The sequence below is a fragment of the Microtus oregoni genome, unplaced genomic scaffold (assembly GCF_018167655.1).
Source record: "Microtus oregoni isolate MIOR12 unplaced genomic scaffold, Mior012 000003F_ref0000135, whole genome shotgun sequence".
Classification (NCBI taxonomy): domain Eukaryota; kingdom Metazoa; phylum Chordata; class Mammalia; order Rodentia; family Cricetidae; genus Microtus; species Microtus oregoni.
The window spans coordinates 28,774,270-28,792,500 of NW_024543062.1; positions in this window are offsets into that span (position 1 = coordinate 28,774,270).

An 18,231-nucleotide genomic window follows, 5' to 3' on the forward strand; every position below is an offset into this window, starting at 1 on the left:
AAAACATTAAATCTAAAAGAACAGAAAGCAGATCAGTGATACCTAGATATAAGAGATGAGAGCGGGGGATGGGTTCTTGGGGAGCATGGAGGCGTCTTTGTGAGTGGCTGCGAGAGTTTGGTTGGAGGGATGAACACATGTAAACGTCATCAGACACATCCGTAAGAGGGTAAATGTCTCTCATGGCATGTGAATTAGACAGTTTAAGAAACTTGCCTTTTAAAAGCAGAAATGGTGAGTTATCTTTCCTTTTACCCAAGGAATAAGACATTTTTTAAATTGATGGTATTCTTCTGTGGAAAGCACAGGGAAGGATGTAGCCCGTCAGCCTCCAGATGCCCCTGGCCATGTGAACACCAGACTTGCTCAAGCCATGGTAGGTGCACAGCTGTAATCTCTCCTTGGGAGGCAGAGGCAGGAGGAACTCAGACAATGCCCACAAAGGACGAGGGATGCCCTTCATTTGGTAAAGTGTTTGCTTAGCAAGCACAAAACCCTGGATGGCATCTTCAGCACCACATTGTGGTCAAAACTTTTCATTGGGACTACCAGCTCCCCAATAGTTACACAGAGACTTATTCCATTTGTGGTTGGACTTTTCTGAACCACCAGCAAGCTCCCAAATAACCACATGGAAACTTTTTATTAACTGTGAAAGCTCAGCTGATAGCTTAGGCTTGTTTCTAACTCGCTCTTACAATGTAAATTAACCCATGTCTATTAATTCACTTTCCGCCTTTGCCGTCAACTTCACTCTGTACTGTCCATGCTGCTTTCTCTGAGTCCTGGTGTCTCCTCATGTCTCTGCCCTTCTTCTTCCCAGCATTCTCTCTGCTCCAAAAATCCTCCTAGTTACTGGCCATTTAGATTTTTATTAAACCAATCACAGTGAAATGTCTTCACACATTGCAAAGGAATATTGCACAACACCACATAAACTCAGCACAGTGGCCCAATCCTGTAATCCCAGCACTCAGGAGGCAGAGACAGGAGGAGCAGGCATTCAGGGCCATCCTTGGCTACATAGTCAGATTGGGGCCATAAAATATAAAAAATAGACAGGGTGTGGTGGCACATGCCTTTAAGGCCAGCACACGGAAGGTAAAGGCAATCAAATCTCTATGAGTTTGAGGATAGACTAGTCTATAGGGACCTCCAAGCCATCCAGGGATACCAAGTGAAACCCTATCTCTAATTAATTAATTAGTTAATTAATTAAAGCAAGCCACCTTCCTGAAATGCAAATGGAATTTCTCTATCAAAATCTTCTGGCATTCATTTCCACCTGTAGAGTCCAACACTTGTTGTATACACATTGGAGTTGATCAGAGCAAACCTCAAAAGCAATCTGCAGAGAAATGACACTTACAGAGATGGGAGCTCAGAACCCTGCTAAACGGCCTCTTAGGCCCCCAAAACATCACAGGTTGCTGTCATTGCCCTTGGTTGCCCGCCTGTTGGGCAACAGAAAGACCCTGTTGCTGAAGACACTACATGGTTTGGCGGGGTCAAGTTAGAACTGACCCCCCGCTTGCTGGCTTTGACAGTGCGCGGAGACGCCATGCAGTAAAGCCATGAGTGGTCTTACCCAGTACTGGATCCTGCATGATGCAGTACAGATCCGCCAGGCAAGGCATGCGCACTGATGCAATAGTGGCATGAGGGTTATGTGAGCAACCAACCACTTCCTGGTGGCAGTTGTGCCCCGCTCCACAGGTGGGGATTCATGACTGATAACCTAGTCAAATTGTCACAGGCCCTCAGGAGGATCCTGTTATTGTTTTGTTAAAAGGTCATGCTGTCAAGCATTCTAATTGCCTTCTAAATATTTCTGTCCATCCCATAGATCACGGTACTGTGGATGCCTTCCTCTAGGACCCTTTCCTTTACCCCAATTGCAACAGAACCCCCCCCCCATTAAATCTAAAGTCCACAGTTCCAGGGAGGCTGCCTGGCCAGTGAACTCCTGGGCTCCATCTGTTTTCAGCATCCCAGTCTTTTCTGTAGGCACTGAACATTCAAATTGAGGTCTTGCTGGACAGTGGTGGTGCATACCTTTAATCTCAGCTCTTGGAAGACAGAAGCAGATGGATCTCTGAATTTTAGGCCAGCTTGGTCTACAGAGCAAGTCCCAGGACAGTCAGGGCTACACAAGGAAACCCTGTCTCGAAAAATCCAAAAATCAAAAAAAAAAAAAATCAAACTAAGGTTTTCCGTCTTGTGAAAGCAAGCACACTTACTCACCGAGCCACCTCTCCAGTCCTGAGAAAGTTTGCTTTATTTATTACTAGTACGTGTGTGATAAGAACGTGCTCGTTAGGGGGCACTTTGTGGAAGAGTGGTATGTCCTTCCACTGTGGGTCCTCAGAATCGAAGTTGGGTCTTCAGGCTTGGGTAGCAAGCAACTTTACCCAATGGTGGTCCCTAGAAGTATTTTTAAAAAGACTTTTTTTCATTTGTGCAGGCCGCTACCCAAAAACTACAAACAGTATTGAAGACAGCAAAAGCAGCAGCTCTTGACAGACATACTCAGGCTGACCCTGGCTGGAACGCCTCTCCCGCTGAGCACAGGTTAGCTCTGAGCTGTCCCCATAGCAGCCACCAGAGAAGGATGCGAGATGAAGAAGTATCCAAGAAAGGATCAAAAAAATTCTTCACGGGCAATCAGAAGGGTTGATGTTGGATTCAGCTCTCCCTGAACTTGCAGAGTAAATACAAATCCAATCAACTCCAATTAGAATGGAAAACACAGAGTTCCCTTGGACCAAGGCTGCATCAGGAACTTTGACTTTGCAAATATTCCTTAAGTCTGCAACAGGAGGCAGCCAAGGCCGTCCCAGACACATGCGCAGACTGGGCTGAGCAAACCCTGGCTTTCCTCAGGCAGCTCCTGGGGTTAGCAAGTCACTGTGACTTTGCTTTTGAAAGTGTCAGCCTTGCCTTGGTGATCTCTCTGCAGGAGAGCAGACAGCCACACCGGTTACTGTCTTACCTGAAGTTTCCCAGGTCAAGGGTCTAGGAATGGTGACCTCATGGAATTGTGTCTTAGACGGTTTTAAGCAAAATTAAGAAATCAAACAAGGCAGACACCTCTTGTCTTTAAAAGTCCTTTACTGTTAGGCATCCAGATGTCTTTGACAGACCCTGTAGGACTTCCCAACTCAGGATGGGGTTGGGGTGAGAGGAGTCTATTAAAGAGGGGGTTGGTAAATTTTTCTTTCCACACAGTGAGATTTCTTCTGTGAGCCCCACAATCAATATCACGTTCAAGGCATGCCCTCAAGAGTTGCCTGGCCACACTGCCACCAGAACACCACAAGCAGGAGGCAAGGATGCACATGTGTGATCCCAGCCCTGCATTCCGGAGGCTGAGGCAGAAGAATTGTGAGATAGAGGCTAGCCTAGGGTATGAGGAATATATGGGGAAATGAGACAAGAGGGGAATACTTCAGAACTCCCAAGATAAGCCAGTCGGTCATGGTGCGCGCCTTTGATCCCAACACTTGAGAGGCAGAAGAAACAGGTGGGTCTCTGAGTTTGCCACCAGCCCAGTCTAAGCAGCAAAATCCAAGGCAGCCAGGGCTAGAGAGTGAGAGCCCATCTCAAAAGGCATATACTAGGGCTGGAGAGATGGCTCAGAGGTTAAGAGAACTGACTGCTGTTCCAGAGGTCCTGAGTTCAATTCCCAGCAACCACATGATGGCTCATACCCATCTATAATGAGATCTGGTGCCCAGAACACTATATATGTAAAATAAATAAATTTTAAAAAAAGGCATATACTACAGATAAATGATAAAGACAGACTACACAGAGAATCAGCTGGCCAGGGGCAAGGAGACAATCAGGCCAACTGTTGTTCTGGCCTCCTGGGTGGAAGGGAATAGAGGCTAGACCAAGTGGGCAGACAGACAGACAGACAAGCAGCTAAAGATGGACCGGCAGCTGCACAGAAAATAGGGCACTGTGGCTTTGATGGAAAGGAGATGGCTGGTTAAGGAGGATCCAGGGACAACTGTCCAGTGTCTTTGGTTTGTGTGGATGGCTAGAAATAAGTCTGTTGGCGGCTCCTGTGCACCCAGTTTCTCAGCTCTCAGCACCTTCCATCAGAGTCCACCAGCAGAGCACCAAGATTACTGTGGCGCTAACAGCACCCAGACCCTTCTTCAGCTACCTCCATAGGGTCTGTCCTCTCTCTCGAGGCAGACTGGGTGACTGGAAGACCCAGATTTGACAGAAAGAGCAGAAGATCTCACGTTCCTAGTGGTACCAACCTTCCAGGCAAAGTAAGATCTGTTCGTAGATCTCTTTCCATTGAAGCATCACCTTCCTCTCCTGCCACCTCAGAGATTAGATAGTTTCCAACCGGAAACCGGAAACCGGAAAGTGCAAGAACCGGGGAGGAAATGAAAACCTCACTACTAGTGGTTTGCAATTTTGAAAGACTTCTTAATTTTTAATCACTTTCAGTTTCATCTGTCTTTATTGCTTTTTCTATACCAAGGGCCAGGTCTTCACAGATCCAAGCTGGGCCAAGTCACTGTCCTCTGTGTTTCCTTTATGAGAGGAGTAAGCCAGTCACGGGGCCGACATGCTGTGAGCATCCAAACTTGAGCCTGTGCTGTTCTGGAGTCTCAGCCTCGCATTGCAAGCCTCCCAGGGGCTGGGGCTTATCTTCTTTATCTCTTGTAAAGGGCCAAGCAGACTGTGGGTCTTCAACAAGTCATAAATCACACTGTATTGTATATCAATGGCATGTGCAGTCTGCTTGAGAAAAGCGGATTCTGATAAAAATCAAGTCCCAACCATCACCCTGGCTTTGGGTTTCATCCAGCCGTGACCTCATGGGAAGACTTTGTGAAAAGCGAGAGGGGAGATCTACTTGTCTTGAATTTATTTCTCTGTCTGTACTGATGTCCCAGGGGAACAAGGAGGCAGGTTTTCAGCAACAGGAGGGATTTTTTTTTTCATTTAAAATTTTTTATTTTTTTATTGGTGTGTGTGCATACGCAAGATGAGTAGACAGGGGCATGCCACAGTTCACATATGAAGGTCAGCTTTGTGGACTTGATTCTCCCTTTCTATCTTTACTCATGTTCCGGGGATCGAATTCGGGTCACGGGGCTTTTGTTGGTAAGTGCCGGTACCCGCCGAGCCTTCTTGCCAGCTTTGTTTTGTTTGTAATTTTTAGTTTTTGTTCTTATTCTCTGCCTCCATCACGCATCGAGGGCATCAGGTTCGTGTGGCAAGCCATTCTGCCTGCATCTCTGTCTCACGGATCCTGTTTCACTTTTTAAGACAAGGTCTCATGTAACTGAGGATGGTCCTGGAACACCCACGAGCCTCCTGCCTCTGCTCCCACGTGCTAGGATTGCAGGTGTGTGACGCCACACCCTGTTTATGGGGTGCTGGGGATTGCATGTCCACGATGGGCAAGGATGGTCCAAACTGCACCCCAATCACCAGCTCCTTAAGGGTCTTTCTCTTTCTGTTCATGGTTGGGTGCCTGGTTAACTGACTAGTTTTGCATTACAGAAGGCTGAAACCAGAGCCTTGTTAATGCTGAGTGAGCTCTCTGCCATTGCACACACACACACACACACACACACACACACACACACACACAGATGCTAGGGTCTGAACCTGGAGCCTCATGCGTGGTAGGCAGGTACACCATCATCTAACCACATCTCCAGTCCTTACATGTTTTGTTTTGACACAGGATCTTTATCTTTTTTCTACTTTATCTTTTTTCTATTTTTTCCTTTTGTTTTTTTTTTGGGGGGGGGTTGTTGTTTGGGATTGTTTGTTTGTTTGTTTGTTTTGGAAACAAGGTTTTTCTGTGTAGCAGCCCTGGCTATTCTGGAACTCACTCTGTAGACCAGGCAGGTCTCAAATTCACAGGGATCTGCCTGCCTCTGTCTCCTGAGTGCTGGGATTAAAGGCGTGTGCCACCACACAGGATTTTGATAAGTAGTGCAAACTGACCTTGAATACACTCTGTGCCCCCCAAATAGGTCTTAAATTGGCCATCCTCCTGCCTCTGCCTCTCCAGTGGCTAGAATTACAGGTCTATATGACTGAACCCTGCTGACTCTCCTGATTGGACATTTAATTAGCCTTCACTGAGTACCTGCTGAATAAATGAGAAAGAGAGGGAGAGAGAGAGAGAGAGAGAGAGAGAGAGAGAGAGAGAGAGAGTTTGTATCTATGAAGTGCCCTCCACATTGTTTGCAACTGACATTGGCCTAACACAAACATCTCATTCAGTCATCGTGTGGGCCATATAACCTAGGGCCAATAGTTAACCCCATTTTAAAGATGGGGAAATTGAGACTTAATTAAGACTTTGGAGTCGTGTCTTGAAGCCAGAAAGACCTGAATTCACACACGACATCTGCGGCTTACTCCTGAGTCTCAATTTATCCATTCATAAAATGGGTTCAATATCACCTACCTCAGAGATGAACAGCTCGGGCTGAGACATGAGCATCTCATCTCTGGCATGTCAAAAGATTCACCTAAGACTAGCTGATTGCTGTGGAAACACTCACCATTCTCCATGTGAGTTGGCCTCAGGGGAGATAGATAACCCACTCGGCAAGACCTCAAGCCTTTCTGTTTTCCAGGCCACCTTGATTTACCCTGTGATATGGGATTCCCATCTGTATGCTGTGAATACCATTGGTTAATAAAGAAACTGTGTTAGGTCTGTGCAAGGCAGAATATAGGTAGGCAGGGAAAACCAAACTGAATGCTGGGAGAAAGAAGGCGAGTCAGGAGAAACCATGAAGCAACCTCTGGAGACAGACGGTAAGTCATCAGTGGGAATCTTGCCGGTAGGCCACGAGCCTCAGAGTAAAATATAAAATATTGGGGATGGGATAATTCTAGATGTAAGAGCTAGCTAGCAATACACTTAAGCGACTGGCCAAGCAATGATTTAAATAATATAGTTTCTGTGTGGTTATTTCAGGGCTGAGTAGCCGGGAACAAACAAACAGTCTCCTACAACAGCCCTGCATGACTTAGCTCCTCTTGAAGCCAGTGTATGTTTCTGCAAAGGATACACAGTCCCTGGCATGGTAGAGCAGGGTTGGAACCCACGGTGGAGATTTGCGGCGCTTGAATCATGAGCAAGCATATGCCATGAACCCGTGAAAACAAGCACAGAGCTCTTATCTGGTGAGTTCTTACCAGTCATTTGGAGGACTGATGAGCACGTGGCACGCAAGACATAAGCCATGTGTCTCAGGAGGGGACAGCCCTCAGAGGTGACCAGGGAAGCTTCCAGGCAGTGCTTCAGTCACGGTTCCTTTTTCACAGCCCCCTACTTCCTGACCCCTGAAAATAACATGCACATGCTTCTCAGGCTCATCCTTACCAGCACGGGCTGTTTGAGTCTCCTTCACGGCTGTTCCCCCAGGGCACTGGGAAGCCTGCGCACAGAAGGGCAGGGGCAGAGGCAGTGGGTTTCTGTGGGTTCTGGATCGGCCTTGTCTACATAGAGGGTTCCAGGCCAACTGTGGTTACATAGTAAGATGTTGTCGTAAGTCAAAACACAAAGGTCTGTACCACAGAGCAGAAGAGTTTCACCAAACCAAGGACTGGGATTTAGCATGCAGGAGGCCCTAGATTGGCTCTCCAGCACTGAAATAAACAGAACAAATAATTAATAGATTAAATAAATCACACATGGCACACAGGCATGCCGAGACACACAGACCCATAAAATAGACATCCAAACAGAAAACCAGTACCAAAGGCTCTGATAGGCGTGTGTAGACATATGCAAGAGCACACACACACATGCACATGCACACACGCATGCACACATGCACGCACGTACAAGGAGTTGATAGTAGGAATCTGCACACACACACGGATTGATAGTAGGAATTTGCACGTGCACACACATGCACACACACAGTTGATAGTAGGAATCTGCACACACACACGGATTGATAGTAGGAATTTACAAACACCCTCGCAGTCACACACACAGAGTTGATAGTAGGAATCTGCACATGCACACACACACACACACACACACACACACACACACACACACACACGAGTTCCTAGTAGGATCTCTCCCGTCTACAGCTCTGTCTTCCTCCATGAAGTCAATCCCTGCCTCTCTGAACCCCAATACCTCCCTCTCCCCACCACCCCCAACCCCTGCATTTAGGAATAGAGCCAGTCCCTCTAGCTCTGCAAAGACCCCTTCAGCGGTTTTATTTTCTCCGAGTGCGGTTTGAAAGCGACATGGGGAGTAATGAGAGGAACTAATTCTGCTCACTGTCGAACAAGCCGAGTACACGGTGGCAATGTGTGCAGCAGATGTGTGCCGGGGAGGCGGGTTTCTCGTGCCTGGCTCTGCTCAGAACGTGGGGATTCGGTTTGAGAAGCCTACAGTTCCTCATCTTGACTCTTCTGAGGGAAGGAGCAGGGAGCACACACCTGCACTCTGGGCGAGGTGGGGCAACAGCCCAGCCTGCAGCCTGAGGTCCCCCTCCCAGAAGCATGGTGTGGGTGCGAGGATGTTAGCTCCCCAGATTTATGTGCTGTCTCAGCACGGGCAACACCTTCCCTTCCTGCCCAAACAATATTAAAAAAGAAAATTCCAGAGACCCTTGTGGCAGGACTCATACTATGGCCACCTATTTCTTTTCTTGGTATTTAGACAGTGTCTCATGTGATCCAGGCTGGCGTTAAACTCCCTATGTATCTAGGATTGCATAAACTCAAGATCCTCCTGCCTCCACCCCCCAAATGACAAGTGTGTGCCATCATGCCTGACTTGTTATTTATTTGAGACAAGATGAGATGGAATTCAAACTCAGGCTAGCCTTGAGCCTCTGTCTTCCTGCCTCTGCCTCCGAGTGCTAGGGTTAGAGACACGCTCCTTCACTCATGATTCTACTTCTTGCTTGTGACATTAGACCTGCCCTTTGCTCTCTCGGAATCTGCTTCACAGCCTAGACAAAGCCACCCTCCCTTGCTCCCCCACCTGACCCGCCCACTGAACATCTCCCTTCCTCTCCTTTCTCCCATCACTGACGTCTGAAGTCAAGGATGCTTTATTTCAATCTAGGGGGAGCTTCTGTCAAAGACAGCTTCTCTCTCTTTTGAGAGGCCACTAAGGCTCAGTACAGGCTCCAGAGGAGCTGGACCCAGCCCCCAGGCTTGTTTTGTCCAGCTCACAGCCTCGGGCCCTCTATATAGTCTTTAAAGAAGCACTTATAGAACTATGTCCTTAGGTAGAGAGGAGCTGCGGGGTGGAGACAGGGGCACTGTTGTTGTGTGTGCATGCCTGGAATCGCAATGCACAAGAGGCTGAGGCAGGAGGGTGATTTGAAGCCAAACTGGGCTACATGACCCGGTCATGTAGCAGCATTTCAACTGTATTTGAATACATAAAGCTTGCCTGAAGATCTGAGAGTAAAACAGCCCCACTGCTCAGCCTTACAGACCAGGTAATGGTAAATACACCTTTAATCCCAATATCCACAATGACATGCGCCCTTATTCCAGTATCCATACTAGTTGCCATAGAAACCGGGCAGTGCATGCCTATAATCCCAGTCCTAGAGAAGATTATAAAATGGGAGGAGACAGCTCTCAGACACAGTCTCATTCTGAGATTCCTGGAGGCAGGAACGCCATTTTGGACTGAGGTCAGGTAAGAGCCAGAGGATAGCTGCTTTGCTTTTTGGGTCTTCAAGTTGAACCCCAGTTTCTCTAAGTTTTTATTATTTGCGCTTCACTGTCGGAAGAGAAAAAAAGGATAGAGAAGAAAAGGAAGAAAGGAAGGAAAGGGAAAGAGAGACAGGGAAGGAGAAGAAGAGAGGGGAGGGGAAGAGAAGGGAGGGGAGGAGAGGAAGAGAAATTTCAGAATTAAAGCTGAGTCCAGCGTCAGTGATCGAAAAGTCAGGCAGTCTTAGTGAGCATGCCCGCCAGCAGGGCCTCCCACCACTGCCTAAGAGAGCAAGCTCATACATCTCTGGGACCTTCCATTTCCCTAACTGGCACCCACCCCCACAGCCCATCCAGCCTCCTGCACAGCCCTCCTCCTCTGGTGTAGCGCAGTTGTGCATCTGTGAAGTAAATGTTTGTTCCTCGACAGAACTGAATTTAAACATTCTCCACGTGGGAAAGAAACAGGCTCTATTAACTGCAAAAAAATCAATGTTGTTAATACACAATGTATGTGATAGAATAGTCAGCATCTGGGGCCCCAGAGGCCCGCCAGGTCACTAGGCGGCTCTAGAGAAACATATTTTGGGGGAACCCTATTGGCCTAGGCCAGATTGTATCCCCAGTTTCTGAATTAATCACACCTTCAAGCAGGGATGAAATCAGAATGGTACAATAAGCAGAGAAGACACCAAAGCGGACCTCAGCCAGATGTAGCATGGGGTTGGGGGAAGGGAGAGGGAGTCCTGTGGTATGTTAACTTTAGCATGTATTTGCGTGTGTTTACTCAGTACACAACACAGCCTGGGTCCTATAGCAGCTGAGGTCAAATAGAGAGCATTCGTTAGACTTCCTGGGAACCCACATTCCACAGAGCACCCACGCAAGCAAAACCCTCCCTGCTTGGAGTTTCCAAACTGTCCAGCAATCACAGACACCAGCTCTGATGACAGGAATAAACAGACATGGGAGAAAGAACGTTCCAGTCCACTCTCATGCTGGCAAAGACATAAAGGTGCGGGCTTGAGTCTTCCCAACTCTGAGAAGCTCAGTTCAGGCAAAGCATCAGCCTAGAAAGTGATGTAGGAATCAAACTAAACTGTCTGAGGGTAAGGATCCTCTTACACGCAAGGGTGGCATCCACACACCGGCTGCTCAGCCAATGTTTGTCAAAGGAACAGATCCAAACATCTATTAAGAGCATTCTAGCACAGACACTCTGCTAGGGACTCAGACACTAAAGAGACGTCATTCTGCAGATGATTTAGACCTACACAGTGAACAAACGTCATTCTACAGAGGATTTAAAGCAGAGAGAGAAGTTAAGCCCAGGTCTATGATGACCTTGGAATCCAGCACTCCAGAAGTCTGGTCTACATTGTGAAACCCTGTCTCATGAAGGCAGGGATTCTTTGTATAAGGGAGAGGAATTGCTAGGTAGGAAAGTGAGGAATTACTATACAGTGTGGCTGCTATAAAGACATGGGGGCAACATGAACAGATTAAGGACCTTGGAGAAGGTGACATCTTAGCTGAGATCAGAAGACCTGGTGTCAAGAAGGGACAGTTGAAAGAAGAACAGCAAGCAAGAAGGTGACAGAAGGCTCCATGAGGTGTGGTCACCAGGGGGACACAGACAACAATTGCACACATCAAACAAGTATCCATCAAGTCAGACCATGATGGGAAACCAGATCCAGTTAGGACTTGCAGGCAACCCTAGGAACTATGACTAGGGGTTCTATACCACCCCTTCCAGGTCCTCCTTCCAGAAAAAGAATAGACATATTGCCTTTATTAGTTGTACCAGCGTTTACTTTTGGGACCTAGAAAGCGAGAATTACCTGTATCCCCAGTTTATAGATTAAACGTTTGAGGATCTAGATGCTGAGTGATTGCTGATACAGGGTGGTAAGAATGAGCCACACAATCCCAAGGTTGGACAGCAAGGAGAGATGCTGCAGCTGGAGAGGGCTGGTGAAGACAGGGATGGGGTACGATGGAGGAGTGGGGAGCAGTCCTCTACATATACAAGCCTTCCTGACTCACAAGTGCAACAGGGCCTGTAGCTAAGATGATGACAAGGTGGGGAGGCTGAATGTCAAGGGTCATTCTCTACTCTCAGCCTAGATGATGACTCTGGAGACCAACCAAGGTGATGTGACCTAGCATATAAGATGCACCTTGATTCCCTGGATTCCTCCTCCTTTCCTGTCCAGAGATCTACAGCTATAACCTCTAGAGAACCAAAGACAGAGCCAAAAGAGAAATATGGGTACCTTCTAGTGATCTGTTTAGCATCTATAAATCTATAATTTTTTTTTAGCCATGCTTGTCAAAAACCTCAAAGGATGTGAAGCCAACAGTTGTATTCTTGGACTAGAGACTCATGGGCAATTGTTAAAGATGGGCTCATTGAAGGAACTTGAATAGATCCCTTTCTTAATTGGGTCTGGCAATTGACTTTTGACTTTTTCTTTTAAAAAGAGAGGCAGTGGACTAGAGAAATAGCTGGGCTGGAGAGAAGGCTCAGTGGTTAAGAGAACTGACTGATCTTCCAGAGGACCAGGGTTTGAGTCTAAGCATCAACATCAGGAGGCTCACAACCGCCTCTAAGTCTATCCCCAAGGAGGTTCTATACTCTCTTCTGGCCTTCACACACACACACACACACACACACACACACACACACACCTACATACACATGAATATAAATAAAAGGGAAAAACTTTTAAGTTTGTATTTATTTTATGTGCTTAAGCATCTTTCCTACATATGTATCTGTACAAACCCTTGGCAACTACAACACAGAGGCCCACTCAAAGTTGGAACATTTTGGCAACTGAGCCGGGCAGACTTTATAATAAGGTGACACTACAATATCTCTTGCATCAGACTCCACAGATCCACATCTGGGCTCTACTGCCTCATCATAGACCCTTGGATGAATCCCAACATCTGTATCTTGTAAGAAAACATAAGAGTGTCCTTCCATGGGCATCATGTAAGAAGAACATGAGGGTAGAGGAGGAGGTGTCCGGTCTCACTTCAGCTTGATATACAGTGATTTGCTGATATCCATGGGATGCGCACCTGTGTCTGAAGAAAAACAGTGGAGAAGGAGTGAATGGGAGGAATGGGGGGTCTGGGAAGGGGAGAGGGAGAGAAAACATTGGTTAGGATGCAAAACCAAGAAAAAAATGCTATGGGACAATGGTCTGTACCCTGTCAATTATATTTTAAATAAATGTTGATTGGCCAGTAGCCAGACAGGAAGTCTAGGTGCAGTGATCAAGCAGGAAGTAGAGGCAGGGCATTGAGAATTCTGGGAAAAGGGAAATTCTTTCTGCAGTTGTGATCCAGACACAGAACAAGCAAGATGTGACTGCCTCGCCAAAAAAGGTACAGAGTCACATGGCTAACATAGACAAGAGTAATGGACTAATGTAAGTTATAAGAGTTAATAAGAAGTCTGAGCGCCGGGCGGTGGTGGCGCACGCCTTTAATCCCAGCACTCGGGAGGCAGAGGCAGGCGGATCTCTGTGAGTTCTAGGCCAGCCTGGTCTACAAGAGCTAGTGCCAGGACAGGCTCCAAAGCTACAGAAAAACCCTGTCTCGAAAAACTTTAAAAAAAAAAAAAAATGAAGTCTGAGCTACTAGGCCAATCAGTTTATAGTTAATGTAGACCTCTGTGTGATTCCTTTGGGACTTAACGACTGCAGGAACCGGTCAGGACAGAAAACCTCTGAAAACAAAAAACAAAAAATTAAAAATTTAAAGAGGGAAGACACAGGGCACAGTTACAATCTGGACAGTGCAAACCCACTTCAGTGCCCAATTATCCAAAAGAAGAAGGGGGGCAGGATGGCTGTGACTCACGCCTATTAATCCCAGCACTCAGGAGGCAGAGGCAGGCAGATTTCTGAGTGTGAGGCCAACCTGATCTACAGAGTGAGTTCCAGGAGAGCCAGGGTACACAGGGAAACCCCGTCATGTAAAACAAACAAACAAATGGCAATTTTTTTAATTCAAACATTTTCAACCTTCAATTGATTGACTCCCAGAAGGAATACATTCAGCATAGTGGCACACACCGTGACCACAGGGTCATGATTACGGGTCCCATAGTTGGCAAATGACAAATAGACCTCACAAACAAAGCTTGACAGCAGAGTTTATTGCCATAAAGGGGGTGGGAAAGGAAAGAGAGAATGGAGAGAGAGAGAGAGAGAGAGAGGCAGAGAGTAGGGAAGAGCAAGAAGAAGAGAAAGACAGAGAGGGACAGGAAATTGCCTCCTCAGAGAAAATGGCAGAAAGGGATCATGAGTGGGCGGAGCTTGTCTCTTAAAGGAACTGGGTACTGTCTGCCAAGCATACAGACGTGAGGCATTATGCCGGGTTCCCGAGGGGCGGGGCCAAGGTGTGCCTCGATGCTAAGACCAGCACTTGGGAAGAGGAAGTAGGACAGCAAGGAGCACAGCGTCAGCCTGGACTACAAGAGACCCTGTCTCAAACAAGAAAGGAAATGGCTCGGGGTACAAAGCCACTTCCCACCAAGCCTGACGACAATGAATTCACTCACTAAGGGGCACAGGGCGGAAGGAGAGAACCTACTCCTGGAAGTTGCCCTCTAACCTCCTCAAGTCCACCGTGCTGCACTAGGCTCGCAACTGGGCCTATCTGTGACCTGCTGGTCACGTGAACAACTTGGCTACCCTAAGAAAAGCAGAGACCCGATGCTACTGTCTGCGTGCTCCTTCGAGGTCAACAAGCAGCCACTGAGACTTTCTAAACAGCCCAGCCAGTGGCGTGCTCCGGGGCTGTGCACACAGGCTCGGGGTAGAGGGGGGCATGAAAACCTGAATCATTTAACACAGAGCCGCGGAAGACAATGGGTGATATTGTAGGTTGAGGAGGCTAAAACCTGAGAGCCCTGGGGATCTGGCAGCATCTCTCTCATCATGGGTCTGAAAGCCGCATTCCTTCACTTCCCTGGTTGCTGCAAATCCCTCCTGCTTATTAGGCAGGTAAGACTGGTCCTTTTTATGTAGAAACAATAGGCTTTCTGCCCAACTGGGCTGAGGCCTAACAGAAAATAAAAAATTCAGCAGCTCGGAGTCTGTCACCTCCAACATACATCTGGAAAGCATTTTCTGCTGATATAAAAATGGATGGAACGTACATGTGCTTATGAAGCTGGGGTATTGATCAGAAAAACACTGAGGAGTGACGGCCACTCTGATTCCAATATCAGCTTCCAGAATGGGCTGTGCATTGGTTCTGGGGCTCGTTCATTCAAATCGAGGCCAAATGCCCGGTGAACATGGCTTCATCCACACCCTTCTCTCAATAGGTACCATTTCCGAATCCCTACCAAAGCCAGATTCCATCCCATTACTCCCTACTGCCTTGGAGCTGATCTATTAAAAATCTGTCGATTCCAGCCTTCTCTGACCCCATGTCTTACTTCACCCAAACCCAGGGCTCTGACCTGAGGAGCAACAGGCACTGTGAGCAAAGTGCTTGCTGTCCAAGCACGAGGAAACCTAACCTTCATCATCAGCATCAACATAAATAAGCCACGCATGGTGGTAGTGGCCAGCAACCCAGCCTGCAAAGATAAAGACGGACAGACGACAGGGTCTTCTTGATGGCCAGCCCATCTGGTCTAATGTGTGAACCTGAGACCAATGAGACACCCCATCTCAAACAAAAAGGGGGGCAGCACCTGAGAGACGACACATGAGTTAGTAAAAAATCCACAAGGGCCTTCAGCAGCATCTGCTCAGAGATGAGTTTTCTGATCTGGTCAGCTCTCATCCTCTGTAATGGCTAATCTTTTCGGTGCACTTTCTGAACTTAGAATCATCGGGGAGGCTGTAAGGGTATTCTCAGAAAGAATTAAGAGTGGAAGGAAGACACACTACAAATGTTGTAGTACCAATCCATGAGCAGAGGTCGAAAACTTTAAAAAAAAAAAAAAGACAGATGAGGCCAGCATCCCCCTCCTCTGCCTCCTGTTCCATTGAGATGGGAGGAGATGAGAAGTCCGGGCCATACACAGTCCCCACACACACAAGCCCCTGCTCCACCTCCACCTCCATGGAGTTGGGTGCTGCCATAATGGGCTTGTCCCCTTGAAATGTGAACCAAAGTCACTCCTTCTTCCCTTGAGTTGCTCTCCTCAGGTATTTGGTCACCGCAACAAAAGAAGAAATCGATGCATCCTCACTGAGCCTTCGAGAGAGACATTCAGTCACTTCAAAGCCCCCTTTTAAATTGTATCACATTTATTTATGGGGGTGGCACTTGTGTCACAGCTTGGGGTGGGGGGGAGAACATGTGAGAGTTCCAGAAGTTGAACTAAACTTGCCATTGCCAGGCTCCCAAAGAGCCATCTCGCCAGCCCCTCCCGCCACTTTTGTGATTTTCCTCCATCTCCTGTTCAGAGACTTCACTGTGAAGGGTCTATCACAGCATCTCACGCTTGGGCTGCAGAGCGGGCTCCACTCTGTGCTGTTGGGGACTTCTGAGACTCAGAGAGATGCCCCTCATTATTCTTCCCACTCTTGTCTCCCCGTCTCTCTCTGACTCGACAATCCCATGATGCTTAGCTGGATGTCTCTATCACATCTCTGAATCCTTTACTCTTTCCCGTCTTATCCACTGCTACTCCTCCTGCTTCCATCCTTTGCATTGCCTTCTGCTCAGCTGTCTCTTCGTTCCTTTATTTGCTATTTTGCATGTATTTATTTAAGGGGGTGAGGGTACACACGCTACAGTTAGCATGTGGAGGTAAGAGGGAGGAGAAAGGAAAATGGCCAGGCATGATGGCACATCCCTTTAAAACCTGAACTCAGGAAGCAGAGGCAGGAGGATCTCTGTGAATCTGGGGGTCAGCCTGGTCTACTTAGAGTGTTTCAGGCCAGCTAGGGCTATATAGTGAGACCTTGTCTTAAGAGAAGGAGGAGAGGGAAGAGGGGGAGAAGGAGGAGGAGAAAGTAAAAGAGGAAGAGGAGGAAAAAATCGTATTTTTCAGGTTTACAATTTCTGGATTTTATTTCTTCTTTGAAGTTCTGCATCCTTCGTTTTACTCTGGGTCAGGTTGGTCAGTTGGTCGGTTGGGTTTTGAGGCAGGGTTCATGAAGCTCGGGTTAGCTTTGGAATCACTATGGAGTGGCGGCTGGTACCTTGTCTCTGTCTCCAAGTACTCAGATTCCAGATGAGCCAGCAGGCCTAGCTCTCTAACTTTTTAACCATCTTAAGAGCTTATTAACCATGGGGATTCTTATCAGATGCCCCATCCCACCCACTGAGGGATACGCACTCAGGTCCCCTATCTGCAACATTATTTGAACAACCTGTGGGTCTGTGTTCATATGTGTTTTCTTTTTCTCTCGGTTATCAGCCACTTGGTCTTTTCGCCATCACATCTCATAATTTTTGGTTGGATATGTGAAAGATGGTTGAGGTACAGGCTGCTATTCTCATCCCTCTGAAGGTGTAGGAGGCAGACAGACTGGTACAAAGCCATTTAGAGATGAGGACTTCCAGCTTGGGTAGGACTGTCTAGAGCAATGTTGGCTTTACTCTTTTTGTTTTGTTTTTGAGGCAAGGTCTCTCTCTCTCTCTCTCTCTCTCTCTCTCTCTCTCTCTCTCCAGTCCTGGTTGGATTGGAATTAAGGATGTATGCCAGAATGGCTTCAAACTCACAGAGATGTTTCAAGTGCTGGGATTAAAGACATGCACCCCCATACCTGGCAGCCTTACACTCGAGATTTGGTATTTACACCAGGCATCATGGGATACATTTGAATCTTAGCTTTAGGCAGGAGGTGGGGACCAGGGGAAAGGTTAATGCATAAAGATTGACAAGAGCTCCAAGTCAGCATGGGTTCTAACTCCAGCAAGTTACCCTCTGACCTCCACACGTGCACTGAGGCATGTACACGAGAGAGAGAAAAAAAAATAAAAGTAATTTTTAAAGAGAATATTAACTCCTTTCAGCCCCCTTGATAATAATTTGATAGAATAGTTAAACTCCTTGATGGCCCTTGTCTGAGAAAACTAGACATTATCAGGACAAGAAGTTTTTTACTGATTTGGCTGATTAATGATTTTTTGATTGTTCCTAATTGAGCTATATATTTTTCTCTACTCCCCTCCATTCCTCCTACTCCCCCTTCTACCTTCTCTCATGATACTTACAGTCCCAGTTTTCTCAGGAGATCTTGTCTTGTTTTACTCCCCATGTACATTAGATGGCTAATTGTTTTGAGACAGCATCTCAAAACATACCCGGTATGTTTACCAGTATGTATACCGGGTAATATACCCGGGCTAACCTTGAACTCACAATTGTCCTGTCTCACCTTCCCACCTGCTGGAATTGCAGGTTCCAGAAAGGCACGTGTTTCTGGAAAAGAGTAAAAGAGAGTGGGTGAGAGGGCTCAGCCACCAAGCCTCACCCACCTGACTTCAAGTCCACGTGGTGGAAAGAGAGAACTGTTTCTGAAATTTTTCATCTGACCA